Below are 12,204 nucleotides of genomic sequence, written 5' to 3' on the forward strand. Positions count from 1 at the left end.
AGGTTCAACGTATTTGATACATCTTTATGACGTACATACACGATGGTATATAGATATAGGTTCGACGTATTTGATACATCTAAAGAATGAATGAATGGCGTAAGTATATGGTGGTATATGGAGGTTCGATGTATTTGACATGCCTAAAGGATGAATGAATGAGAGTTCTATCGAATCAAGTTGTAGCTCAAGGTTAACAATTCATACATCACTTAGGTCAGAAATATTCGTGCTCACAGTACCTCTAGGGCTATAAGATTTGATAGAGCTTTTAATGCTTTTGTTCATGGAATAATGGTAACAACAGTCTCACAAAAGAAAAACATTTCCAAATTACTTCTAGATTGTACTTCCAGTGCACAAACAATATTGTTAAATATAAAAATCATGCCTTAGAAGTTAAGGAGGCTTTGGAAATGAATATTCGTAACCTGAAGGTGTATGGAGATTATACTTTACTGGCCAACCTAGTTAAAAGGAGAATGGGAGAATTGGGACTTAAAATTGATCCCATATAAATAACATATACTAGAGATTGCTGAGAACTTTCAGAGTATCCAGTCTGAACATGTAACTCGGTGGGAAAATCAGATGATGGATGCATTAGCAATGTTGGCTTCAACATTTAAGCTAGAAAGTGCAAAAATTCTACTAACAATAAAAATCAAATTGAGGGTGTCTCAAAGATTATTTTGGGAATATTGAACAAGAATCTGATAGGAAGCCATAGTATTATGACATCAAGATATACATTTAGTACATAGTGTACCCATTGGCCATTTGAAATAGATAAAATAACAGTGAGGCATATGTTGGTCCCTAATAAGGCGGGATAGTTCTAAAGGGAGAGTGAATAGAACTATTGAGTAATTTTATGCCTTTATAACTTTTTACTCAAGTCAATATAACACAGAGGGTAATTTTAGTGGTAGAGGCAATTTCAGTCTACTGACCTATTTAGCAATTCAGTTTACTAATGAGATTGCTTCAGCTTCTGAGAGGATGACTTTTTATCAGAGGTTTTGAAGAAAGTAAAGCAAATGATATGTAACATATGCACAGTTTCAAGAATATTCAGAGTGTTGATATGTGAAATAAATTTTAGAGCATATATAATTTAGTAGAAGTACAACATGTGTCGAACAGTTTGGCTGGAACATAAAACATCGACCGTACAACAATGTAATTTTCGGACACATGTGTATAATGCGGCGATATGTCTTGAGGTGCGAAGGACATAACGACGATTTGTAAGAGGAGAGGTTAATTTGAACTCGGTGTATGGATGATATAACGACGTAATTTGGAAATACGGGCGTCTTGTTATGACTTAGCGACATACATGGGTATACCCTGAGACATGAGCGGGATGTGATGATGACATACGAGATAAGGGTTTTATTTGAGCTCAGGGTACATGTCACAATCTTGAAGTATGGATGTGTTGGCTAAGACATAGTGACATACACAATATGTCTTGAGGCGTAAATAGGACGCGGTGACCATATACGAGATATGTGACGAATAACTAATTTGAATTTAGGGGTACTGATGCTATGCCAACACGTTTTCGCACTACCGATGTATTATCAATGATATGGCGACATACGTGGCATGTCTCGACTTGACCGTGCCGAAAGTGTACGGGACGTGCCCCACGATGCAAACATCATGACAAAAGAGGTACGACCAACAAACGGTTCGGATAAGGCATGGTATTTATTAGTTCTAAAATAATATTAGATTTAGATGTAAAAGAAATAAAAAATAAAAAATTGTCTAGGACTTGCAAAATGCTGGAGATGGCCCTACACAACACCAATGCCGCAGGTTTAGGTTTTGGTTTTCAGCGAAAATATTATTAGTTTTAGTAATACACCAATGAAACTAAAAGGAGCTCTACAGGTTAGCTCTCCCGGAGATAGTAACAATTTTTTTTTAACAAACTAGCATCTATATAGTAGAGCTGCTCTTAGAGCATGCACAATCCTCGCATCGCTTTTTTCGTCTCACTTCACTAAAACACCATCTTTTCAAAAAAAAATCTAATACACTCAACCACATCTCCATTACATTCATTTTGTATCACTAGTCTATGTAAGCCTCACTTGTCATAAAACTCTCACACACTTCAAATAAACTATTATTTCTATTCACCAAACAATTAATCTAATTATTTCATCATTTAATTTAAATAATTCAATTCATCTATAAAGTAGTTAAAAAAATAAATATCTATAATTATTTTCCACCGAATTATTTAATTAAAAAATATTATTAATTGTAAAAATAACATAAATCACAAATGGTATTTTTTATAGAAATAAAACACGAGAATACAAAACGGAAAAAATACAAGATTTAAAAATGAAACAATACATAAAAGCATGAAACAACGGACGGTACAAAAAACAATGACATGAGAACACGCAACATATTATGCAACTGAACCGCTAGGTCTTTGGTTGAGATCTCTCGTTCCATGATGTCGCTATATATGCTTAACTAGATCATCAGTTAGCATGGTATGTGTCGCTCTATTGCAAATTGTCAAATCCTGTCTAACTAAGTTTTCAAAAACAATTGGAGGGTTTCCTCGTACAGCGCCTTCAACGACTTCCGCTTCATAAATTTCAGGAGGATAGTCTGTCACACCCGACCCTAAACGGCATCGGGTATGAACGGAATATATGATAACGAACTTCGAACAGCCTGAAACCCGAACCTATATTCTAAAATATAAAAATTTATTCGGACTCCCTAAAATTTATTTAATTATTTGGCTTGGACTTGATAATTCTATCAAGCTTCCTACGTATCCTGAATATCTTTTGATCTTTAAACCAGGAATCAAAGCCACGTAGTTCTACCTATTATAAGTAGTTCTAATAGGTAGTTCTCTTAGCTTGTTAACTCGTTTTAATTTATTGACACGTTGATTGATACGCTAATAACTTAATTGTATATTTCACTTTGTTACTATATAATTTATATTTATGAAAATCATTTTATCAAAACGAATCTAATTAAATAACCGTTTTATCAAACTAACCTATGAACGAATAAACGTTTTATCAAACCAATTCCGTAATCAAATAAACGTTTTATCAAAACAACTCGTAATCAAATAAACGTTTATCAAACCAACTCGTAATCAAATAAATTGCTTTAACAACCAATTCGTAATCAATCAAACGTAAAACATTATAATTCAAATCATCACGCATTTCCAAACGTAATATAAAATTTGTGTGTCCATCCTCGAATTCCACTCGTGTAGCTTATCATAATATCAATCGTATCAATAATCGAGATATCTCATTCATATCTCGCCTTGCCTAACGTTAGGACTACCAGCCGTGCACTCTGGCCATACCGCCCTTAGGTATGGTCTTACAACTACTATCCCTACCCCGGGCAATCCTAGATGGACAAAACCATTTTTCTATCAAAATATCACAACTCATAAAAATTACATTTGGACTTCGATCCAAAATAATAACAACAATAATCGTAACAGTTTTCTCAATTCAAAAACAATTCGTAAGAAATCATCAAATTCATTTTATCAATCCAATTATCAAAGTACCACGATAATAATAATTATTCTTCAAATAAGCAAAATCCAGAGTATTCATTTATTTCAAATAATCGAAATCCAAAGTATATAAATAGTTAAACAATTAAATCAAAGTATTCAAAGTAACTCAAATATTATATAAATAATTTTAAACTAAACACTTTTATCAAACCGTTTATGTTTGTTACCGAAATTATAACGCGTATCGCTAACTGAGTATCGTTATTTTAGACTGAATATACCATTAGGCACATTATATTGTCATAAGTCTATTCGTACTAATTTTTATCCTCAGATTCATTGTAATTGTCTGAATATATAAATATTCGAATTTCGACCATTTAAACTGACAACGTTAATTCTGACCGAAAGTTCAGTTAGAGTCATTATATTATTATAAATCTATTTGAACTAATTTTATATTCAAATTTTTGTACAGATTTTATATTCGACTCGATACCGACTCTATTTGGAAAATATCCGTATTAGTCCTTCCATTTTCAACTTATTTTAACTCTAACTGTTAAAGTCGCTTAAAATATTTTACTGATCAAAATATTCTTATTAGATTATTTTCGGTCATCACCGGAATAGTATTACGTAACTTAAACCGGTATAGTTATGTTAGACGACGTAGTTAATTTGGACTGATTATACCTTTAAACTCGTGACACTACTAGGAGTCTATTAATACCGAATTTCACGTTATTAAATCTAAAGGATAACTAGTTTAAAGTTTATATTTTTATTAGTAATTCATAAATGCTAATTTATTAATAATAAATCTATTGAAATTTAATGAAATTATCGAAATCAAACTTACTTAAAATCCTACTTATAATATTTTAAGAATAATTTAGGTATAAAATTTCGTTACCGAAACGTCGTCATCGACCACCGAGAATTCGTCGGTGTAAGCTAGCGTTTGGTTGACGCCGCTCAAACCTCCACTAATAATTCAAATCCCCAAACCATCTTATACTTTTGTATTCTCCTTTTTATGTTTTTTTTCACTCAAAATTAGATTTGTTATATTATAGTACCAAAAATTTTCATGCAAGATAACACATGGCATTAATATATTTACTTTATCAAATTTTGACACTTAACAACCACATGTCACATGCATATATTCCATTTTATTAATTTTTGGACACATGGCACATTATCTATTTATATGATTTTGTTTTAATTTTCCAAACCCTTCTTTCTTATTTACTACTTATGTATTTATGTAAGTATATGATTTGAAATTGTAAAACATTCATTTTGATTCTCTTCATTTATAATTTTTTATAATATTTACCAAAAACTTTTAATTTATATCTAAAAACATTAAATTGGACCCAAAATTAATTAAGACTATCTATTTCGAAAATCAAAATTAGAAATTTTAGACACGGATGTTACATAGTCCCTATAATACATGATTCGCTCGTCTTCAACAATCATATTATGTAGTATAATGCAAGCTTCCATTATATCATGAAGTTTTCTTTGTTCCCACGGCCACTACAAAAAAAATGGTCTATTACGACGCTAAAATTTATGGTTTAACGACGCTTTTCACTGTCCTTAAGTTCTTACCCACGCTATTTAAAGCGTCGTCATAAACGTCGTTAAATCGCGTGTCGTTAATTTTAACGACACATAAAACCTTGTGTGAGTAAATTCAATTGGACGACGTATCTCATACAAGTGCTGTCATACTACCAACGCTTATATTATTAGCGTCGTAAGTTTTTCCATATTATTTTTTTTAATTTTATAAATTTAAACTACATTTTATTGAAGCGTCGCCAAGTTAACAATGGATAATTTTTATTACGTTGTTATTTCACTCTAGAAAATATTCATATATTGTTCCCGACACTTTAATTTAACAGATTAATGATGATTAATTCAAGCGGTAATATGTTAGATATTTAATTTAAATTTTTTAATTGTCGTGGATTATTATTATGAAAATTATTAATTTTAGTAAAATTAAATTTGTTCTGATTCTTAACAATTCACTAAACTTTACAATTAATGAAACAATAAATTAAAATAAATTAAATTGAAATATAAGTTTATATAATAATAGTTTACATTACTAAAAAAGACCAAATGTTATATGTACCACTTCAATAATGTATTAAGACTGAAATAACAATAATTTTACATTTGTCCTTCACCTTTTACACAATTGCATATCCTTCTTCAATCAAATACACAATCCAATTTTCAAAACTCTCTGAAAGTGGCAGTAAACACTATTTCAAACTGATCAATGCATTCTGGAAGATCCTACCAAGTAATAACTTGGGTGATTACCATTTGAGCAGTTGAAGTTGATGGAATATTGTCTTCTTCATTGTCTTCCTCATCAAGTGCAGGTCGCCGATTTTTTTCTTCTACAGTTTTAGCAGGTGGAATATTGGCAGCTGTTAAATCTGATGATTCAGAGACCTGTAATGAAGTAGCATGGATATAATTACTTAGTCAAATTATAGACTGAAAAATATAAAATGTGAAAGAGAACCTTATCATCACCTTCTGGGATTATTTTGCTGTTTCACTAAAATCACAATGAGCTTTTAACCTTAAGGATCAATTAGTCTTAATTTTAGGCATAAAAGCTGCATCATTTAGAGGGAAAATAAGGATTCAAGATGAATTATTAATAAAAATAGAGAAATTAAACTCTAAGTAGATAGATTACGATCATGCTATAAATATCACTTCAAGTTCACCTGCCAAGATAAATATACTCACATCTTAATTCCCCATAGTAGACAACCTACAATACAAAACAAATCATAACATGAGACTATTAACTTCTTAAATTCACTGAATTATTCTCCATAAAAGACCTGATTTACAATGAGGTAAAAAAATGCCATAAATGCCGTAAAAAAAAACCATACTCAAATGGCCATTTCAATGAAACACAACCACGAGAATTAATAATTATCCTTTCAGATGGATGCAATTATCAAAAACCAAAAAGTTTGCCCACTCAGATAAGCCACAAATCAGTTAACTAGTAAAGAATCCACTCTATTGTAACAATGTGAATACAAAATCGTTATCAATTAACCCCATAATCAAACAATTAACCCAGATTAGTCATATCACTGTAAATGATCTCAAGGAACATAAAATTTATGATCTCCTTATGACAAACATCACAGGACATAGCACAAAAAACACATATGGAAACAATCAATTGTAAGACTTTAATTTGTTATGTTTTCTCTTGCCAACTTGCCATTGTAGAATCTGCAGATTACTTGAAATTGTCACTCGTCCCCCTAAATTTTCAATAAGAAAAATCAGAACTAAGAGATAAAGTAGAGGACAAATTGGAAGGGCAGGGAAACCAGTGTTCACTCTCCCAGGCAAGAGGACTGGAAAGGCCTTATAAGAATGGAAATATAGAACATTGTCATATGTATAAGTAAAATTAGGAACCTTATTATAATTTTTTTTATAAGAACTTGTTGTGAGATTCGAGTTACAGTAAAATGATTACTCTAACTTAATTACTTCCACAAGAGACTCACAAGACTCCTGGGCTTGGCTGTTTGCTTTGCTTTTGGGTCCATCAATGGGAACAATTATTCCAATTGCTTTGCTTTTATCAGTTTCGGACTTAAATGTTTGATTCTAAGTCAAAAGTATCCACGTTTCTTCCTTTGAATTCATCAACTTGGATTTGGCTCAAAATCCAAATTCTGACAGATTTTGTATGTAAAAGTTACTAAAAGCATAATTTAAGAGACTCAAAAATATTAATAGCTAGTTTCTCATACTTCTCCTTCCAAGTTATACAAATGGTTTCATATTTATGCTGAAATACGATTGAAGATTCTGTTCCTAAAGCAGAACCTTATCAAAGTATTGACTAAAATGTGTGGTTGCTGTTCAATTTGGGCAAAAGCTTCATATATCAACATCCCTGAAAACGAAGCATAAATTAAATTCACCATAAATCAGATATGTTGAGACTAACTCACCTGGGGCCTTTCGCTTTCTTTTCTCCAAGCCAAAAACAATAACAATCGAGAACAGTTGTAGAATTAATTGCATAAAATAAGAAGTATAGAATAAGAAATTTGAGAAGGGATCGATCAGCATACCAGATCTAATACCTGTAATAGGTTAAAGATCCGAAATTTCATAAAAGACAGGGGAAAATACCGATTGGAGAAACGAGAGTGGGCGGAGAAGAAGAGTCAGCAGCAGTTGAAGTAGGCAAATTGATGGCTGCAACCTTGGCGGCGGAAATAGTGGAGAGTGGAGGACTATCAGCCGGGAAAGAAAGATTGTTTAATCTCCATTTCTTCCACTACCATCCTCAAAGATAAATCACACCCTCGTTATTCTAGGGTTTTAGGGGAAAACTGAAAATTAGAAAAAGGAAAAGAAATATAAAACAATAGGGAAAATATATTTCATTGCCTCGACATATTTGGTTTTTTTCTATCTCTTTCCTTCATTTGATATTTTTTTTAATTTAAATCATTTTTAACTCAAAAAAAATATTGAGCGTAATTAAATTTTTATAAATTCCAACCAAAAGATTAAAAGCCTCATTAACTCATAAAAAAGCTACATAAATTTAATTGAAAAGGGTGATTAAATTTTTAAATATGATGACATATTTATAGGGAGCAAAACCGCGTGGCGGATCACTTGGCAGCTGCTGGGCATGGAGGGATGTTAGGTGTTTCTACCCTTTCCGTTCCTCCTTCTTTTCTGTTACCTTCTCTTCTTGAGGATAGGATTGGGGTCAGTCTTCCTAGACTGATCCCGGGTTAGGTTTTTGTTTGTTTGTTTTTTTTTCTTCCCTTCTTACCAAAAAAAAAATGAGGACATATTAAAAAATGTCTTCAACTGAAAAATACCAAAAAAAATTCAAATGTATAGTTAAATTATTAAAAATTACATAATAAGAATTAAAAACGTCATTACAAGGGGACATAAAAAAGCGTGGTTGAATATTAAATATGGGGATAAAAAATAAAATTATATTCAAATAAAAAATATTAAGACACTTTTTTACGATGCAAATTTTCAACCGTCTTTAATTTCAAAAAAATGCCGATGCTTTTTTTAAAAGCGTAGTTACTTTTTTTTAAAATGACAACTTATAATAAAAAGTGTCATTAAATAACAATATAGACCAACACAAATATAAAAGCGTGGCTGAATTTTAAAATAAAAAGACACATGTCAAAAAGCGTCGTTAAGCAAGCGTCGCAATAGACCATTTTTTTTTGTAGTGAGCCTGGAAGTGAAGGAAAATAGGCAAACGTTTGGCAGCGGAAATATAAAATTTTTAACCTTTTTCCATTAACCCAAGATCCGTTAATCGTTATTTCATATAAAGAGGGATAGAAGGAAATACCTTTTGATGTTCTATCTACCGTTGCAATCGAAGTGCCCACAACTCTTACTTCGAGTTCCCGAGCACAAGACAAAAACACAATCCAAAACCAAGTTAGAATTCAACCGTATGAAAGCAATCAAGAATAGATTGCCTCTAATTAATCAACACAAGATCAAGGAATAGAGAAAGAGATTAATAATCAATTGAAACGGAAGGAAGCGGTGAATAATCTCGTCCTCAACAAGGGAGTCGAAAATTCTTCTCATCGGTAGACTAGGGCTTGGCCGAAATTTACATATAAGGGGGTATATATACTCTCTTGTATCTAAACCCTAGTTAGATAGAATTATGTTACTGAATAAGAATTTAATTCGGATTATAATTCTTATTTATTATCTATAATTATATCTTAATATAAAGATAATAATAATAACTTTTTAGGATAATAATAGGAGCAATTTAATCTCATTAAACCTCCTAACTTATTTATCCTTTAATTAATTTAATTCACAACCATAATCTAATTAGGATTGCTTTAAAATCAAATTAATTTCTTTATGCATTTTACATACATAAAATCGCCCCCCTTAAGTACTGGGCCTTAGTGGACTCAGTTGGGCTTCCGTCAATCAATTAACATCTGTTTCTCTTTTGGGCTCCAAGTCTTATGTGTGACTCATTAGGTTATTATTGCTTCTAGCCGTATGCAACTATTAAATTAATTTTTTCAGAATTATATTTAATCTTTGCATAACGGAATGAGTACGCGAAATGTGATTAGCAAATCCGAAACATTCCCCCAGAGCTATAAGAAGACATGTTGATTTTGTCGTTGACCTTTTCGTATTCGTTACAGTATAATTCAATCCTTTATCAACTACATCCTTGAACTGAATCTTATGACTATGGATAATGTCAAGTCACATATAGCGAGACGTTCATTTTACTTGTACAGGCCGAGTTAACTCCAATTAGATAGGTTAAGTGAAATCTGCATTTCAAGTCTTAAGCTATCATCTTGCAAGGATTTAGAGTCAAGTCTTCCACAAGCGATCCTTGGACGTATCTCCCATTTATCGGGAGTGACAAATGCTCAATCCAATGTATAACTATCCTGCAATTACTTCCTATGATACCCAACGTCTGCCGTTCACACCCCAGAGTCATCTCTGTTATGGATCGTGTTACAACAGGATCAAAGCATCACATTCCATAATCCAGAATCACTAATTAACATTCCTTTGAGTCTGAGGATTACTTACACCTATTAATACCAATGAGATGAACAGGTGACAAAGATAAATCTACCCATCTTGTTATCTCAAGTCAGGTCCCCAATCCTAATGAACTCCCTTTCATTGGATCCATGTAACTGTCCAGATATCTGCATATCTGAAGCTTGTGAGATAAGCTCTTTGTCTCGACAGAAGACATTGTTACATGCAAGTCTCAACAGTGATATGTCATTCCTATTTCTAAACATATTACTTGACTTGGGGTGGTTTTAAGTTTATTAGTTTATTATAAAGTTTCGTCTCACTTCATACTTGTATGAACACTTTATAATCACTTTAAACAAACTTAGGGATTTCCTTTTATTAGACTTATTTAGTTCTTAAAAGAGGTTGCCTTTATATAGTTTATGAAACCATATCTATTTAAAACAAATGATGTAAGAAACACTTCATTTACATTAAGTTTATATCCTAGAACAATTGTCTATAGGACACTAAATCCCAACAGGAAGGTCCATGAACAATGTTAAAATGGGCCTGAAGTACATCGAAAGCCCGTTCCACATCCTTCCTAGCAGAATTATGCATTGTCGTGAACAGAATTTGTTTCGGATTAATAGCATGTGGAAAGTTTTTCACAAATGTAGCCCATTCTGGATATATACCATCAACGAGGTAGTACCCCATATTGTACATCTTACCATTAACCATGTAATCTTCTGGTGGAGATTTTCCTTCTATCTTATCCTGAAACAAAGGTGATCTGTTAAGGATGGTAAGGTCATTGTTCGACCCAGCAACACCAAAGAATGCATGCCATATCCAAAGATCTTGTGAAGCAACAACTTCAAGCATAATTGTAGGCACGTCTTGATCCCCTCGGGTGTATTGTCCTTGCCATCCAATAGGACAATTCTTCCAAGGCCAGTGCATGCAATCAAGACTCCCAAACATACCTGGAAACCCATGGATATCCTCGTGCGTAGAGAATAAGCGTTTAACGTCATCAGCATTTGGCCTCCGAATATAAACTGCTTTGAAAACCTCAACGATGGCCCGATAAAATTTTGATAGACATTCTAATGATGTGGTTTCAGCAATCCTGATGTACTCATCCTCACAATTAGCGGCCTTTCCATAAGCAAGCATACATAAAGCTGTTGTGCATTTTTGAATGGGTGTGAATCTTATCCTCCCTAATACATCAACCCTCTATGCAAAATATACTGTATGGTTCCCCAATGATTAGACTTTACGCATGAACAACGATCTACTCATCTGAAACCTTCTTTGAAACATTTGGTCGTTGTATACTGGTGCATCAGCAAAGTAATCTCTATATAAGCGTTCAACTCCTTCTTCACAATTACGGTTGATATGTCTTCTACGATGAATTGGTGTCAATGGTTCGACAATTTCTTGTACGAGAGCTTGCTCAATATGTTCATCTGTTTCGTCCCACAAATTTGCAACAAGTGATTGTTGACTCTGAAAGAAGTCATCGTAATTGAAATTGGACATTTTATAAGGTGTTTGTTAAGAAATATATGAGTATTTTGTATGGAGAAAATTCATATGACTTGTTGCAATTTATAGATGTAATGAATCTGACACTAGCATATGGGATAGTGGATTCTGTAATGATTTTGTGGCTAGCACATGAGATAGTGGATTCTGTAATGATTCTGTCGCTAGCACATGGGATAGTGGATTCTGTAATGATTCTGTCGCTAGCACATGGGATAGTGGATTTTGTAATGATTCTATCGCTAGCACATGGGATAGTGGATTCTGTAATGATTCTGTCGCTAGCACATGGGATAGTGGATTCTGTAATGATTCTGCCGCTAACATATGGGATAGTGGATTTCTGTAATATTTTTTCTAAAAGTGATACCGTCTACTGCATTTCACGAGCTTCATAATGCTTATCCAACTTCTTTATGTGCAAATTGGCATTCTCTTCGCGATGCATCTATTTCTCTCCAACGAGCAAGTGCGCAGAAAAACAA

At 32.7% G+C, this 12,204-nt stretch overlaps 1 long non-coding RNA gene across 3 annotated transcripts; it reads right to left on the reverse strand.

The window, feature by feature from the left end:
• Positions 1-5,634: 5,634 nt before the first annotated feature.
• On the reverse strand, positions 5,635-8,048 carry LOC136223195 (uncharacterized). 3 transcript variants are annotated; one of them, XR_010685858.1, is made up of 3 exons: positions 6,316-8,042; positions 6,116-6,201; positions 5,635-6,031 (listed from the first exon to the last, which is right to left on the reverse strand). It is a non-coding gene; the product is annotated as an uncharacterized lncRNA (long non-coding RNA). The 3 variants fall into 3 exon arrangements; XR_010685857.1 differs by having other exon boundaries at positions 6,338-8,039; XR_010685856.1 differs by having other exon boundaries at positions 6,116-8,048.
• Positions 8,049-12,204: the final 4,156 nt, after the last annotated feature.

This window comes from Euphorbia lathyris, chromosome 3 (assembly GCF_963576675.1).
Source record: "Euphorbia lathyris chromosome 3, ddEupLath1.1, whole genome shotgun sequence".
NCBI classification, from domain to species: Eukaryota; Viridiplantae; Streptophyta; class Magnoliopsida; order Malpighiales; family Euphorbiaceae; genus Euphorbia; species Euphorbia lathyris.